This window comes from Rhincodon typus, chromosome 12 (genome assembly GCF_021869965.1).
Source record: "Rhincodon typus isolate 14 chromosome 12, sRhiTyp1.1, whole genome shotgun sequence".
In the NCBI taxonomy this organism is placed as follows: Eukaryota; Metazoa; Chordata; class Chondrichthyes; order Orectolobiformes; family Rhincodontidae; genus Rhincodon; species Rhincodon typus.
In genome coordinates this window covers 34,950,549-34,953,328 of record NC_063343.1, presented here as the reverse complement: position 1 = coordinate 34,953,328, position 2,780 = coordinate 34,950,549, and the positions used below count along the sequence as shown (strand labels likewise).

The 2,780-nt window shown below is 44.4% G+C and overlaps 1 non-coding gene across 1 annotated transcript; it reads right to left on the bottom strand.

Annotated features, from left to right (window-relative positions):
• Nucleotides 1-1,966: 1,966 nt before the first annotated feature.
• Nucleotides 1,967-2,040, bottom strand: trnat-agu. The gene has a single exon. It is a non-coding gene; the product is annotated as a tRNA-Thr (tRNA).
• Between the last annotated feature and the right edge of the window lie 740 nt (nt 2,041-2,780).

Here is a 2,780-nt window from a genome sequence, read left to right as displayed (position 1 = left end):
GTGGATCTGTTACGTTGGTAGGCAAATTGTAAGGAATTGAGGCAGGCTGGGAGACTGGAGTTGATGTGGGCCATGACCAGCCTCTCAAAGCACTTCATGATTATGGAAGTCACATCCACTGGGTAGTAGTCATTAAGGCATGTTGCATGTGCTTTCTTAGATACGGGGATGATGGTGGTCTTCTTGAAGCAGGTATGGACTTCGGCTTGTAGGAGGGAGAGTTTAAAGATGTCAGTGAATACCTCCTCCAGCTGGTCTACACAGGATCTAACTACATGGCCAGAGACACCGAATGGGCCTATCACTTTCCTTGGATTGACTCTCAGGAAGATGGATCTGATGTCTGCAGCGGTGACAGTGGGAACAGGTGTGCCTGGGGCTGCTGGGGAAGGTGACACAGCATTCTGTTTGAACCAAGCATAGAAAGCATTGAGCACCTCAGGGAGGGATGTGTTTTTGTCCATTACCTTGATCTGCTTCATTTTGTATCCCATTATGTTGTTTAAGCCTTGCCACAGGCAGTAGGAGTCTGCATGGTTGGTCTAGGCCTCTAACTTGGTCCAGTACTGCCTCTTGGCATCTCTGATGGCTTTGCAGACGTCACATCTGGATTTTATGTATAGGTCTGGATCGTCCAACTTAAATGATGAACTTCTGGTCTTCAGTAGGGAATGGATTTCCCAGTTCATCCAAGGTTTCTGGTTGGGGAACACCTGGATTGGCTTCAATGTCAGTTCTCCATGCGTTTGTTAATGAAGTCTGAGATGGTGGTGGCGTAGTCATCTAGGTTTTCCAATGAATATGGTCCAGTCCGTTGATTCCATCCAGTCACAGAGATGCTTTTCCACTGCCTCAGGCCAACATTGTATTTCTTTCTGTGAAGGATCCTCCCATTTCAGCTTATGATTGTAAGCTTGGAGGAGGAACACAGCGCTGTGATCTGATTTTCTGAAGTGCGGACTGGGGAATGGAGCGGTAGGCATCTTTGATGGTTGTATAGCAGTGGTCCAGGATGTTTAGTCCTCTGGTAGGGCAGGAGATGTGTTGGTGTACTTTGACAGCGCCTTCTTGAGGTTGGCTTGGTTGAAGTCACCAGCCATAATGAATAAAGCCTTGAGGAATTTCGTCTCCAGATTGTTTGTGGCGATGTAAGTTGGCATCTTTGTCACCTCTTCAAAAAAACTCAATTAAGTTAGTGAGACATGATTTCCCTCCATTAATCCCTAAGAACCCATTCAAAGTCATAAAACAAATAAGCAAAGTTCTGAAGAAGGGTAATTGGACCTGAAACATTAACTCTGCCTTCTCTCCACAGATGCTGCCAAATGTGCAGGCTTTCTCCAGGTATTTCTGTTTTTGTTTCAGTCCAAAGTTATGTTTCATTTTTAAGTGCTTACCTCCTTTTTCTTGCTGAATAATATCCAAGGCTAGAACTGATTTTCACAGTGAAGATTACAAGGGAGATTCCTTCCCTAAAGCCCAAGCTGGGGACATCTTAGAGCTTTCTTTAAATCCTTATAGAATCATAGAATCCCTACAGTGTGGAAACAGGCCATTCGGCCCAACGAGTCCACACTGCCCCTCCAAAGAGCACCCACCCAGACCCATCCCAACCCATCCCCATCCCCATCCTCCTACCCTTTCCCTGCATTTCCCATGTCTAATCCATCTAATCTACACATCCCTGAACACTATGGGCAATTTAGCATGGCCAATCCATCTAACCTGCATGTCTTTGGAATGTGGGAGGAATCCAGCGCACCCGGAGGAAACGCACGCAGACACGGGGAGAATGTACAAACTCCACACAGACAGTTGCCCGAGGGTAGAATCAAACCCAGGTCCCTGGTGCTGTGAGTTAGCAGTGCTAACCACTGAGCTATCATGCCACCCCAAGAAAAGTTGACCACGCAAGCTTCCAGTCAGAACTCAAAGCATTAAATCTGTGGCTAGAAATCAACTGACTTGGTCAGTATGGGAATTGAACCCATGACCTTAGCATGACTAATGCCAAGCCCTAACCATCTGAGCTAACCAACCCATGCAAGCAGAATGTTTTCAGCTGGGTATGAGCTCCCACCTGTGTATTGCATGGTAAGCAGTAATTAAGAGTTTCTCTTATTCAGAGGCAGGACTAGCTGCCTCTACATCCTGTTTTCTCTCCCTCCAATTTCTGCAGGCTAACTTGTGTCCAGGAGTTTCAGTGAAAATGTTAGAAAACCTGTTAGCGAATACAGGGGAGATCTTGATACAACTGGAAGGACTATATGTCACTGGACAAATAATACAGAGGCTCAGGCTCATGATCTGTGGGCATGTGTTCAAATCCCAGCATGGCAGTTGGTAGAATTTAAATTGAATTAAAAAATCTGGAATTTAAAAAGAAAAGTTTGTGTAATGTTGACAGTGAAACCATGGTCATCACAAATAAAATCATTTGGTTCACTAATATCTTTTGGGGATCAAACTCTGCCATACTTATCTAGTCCAGAACTACAACAACATCACCGACTCTTAACTGCCCTCTGAAATTGCTGAACAAGCCATTCAGTTCAAGGAAAGTTAAAGATGGAGAAAAAATGTTAACCTTATCAGTGATGCCCAGAAACCAAGAATGAATAAGGAACACTGCAGTGGACTTTTCCCTTCCAAAAGCTTATCTCCATGGCAACATGTTTCACAGAGGCTTTGTATTCAGTTAGAAATGATAATAGCTGCCATTTATTCTTCCTATTCCACACTATCTTGGAATTCAATAGAGAGTTTAAAGTGTAAGAGTT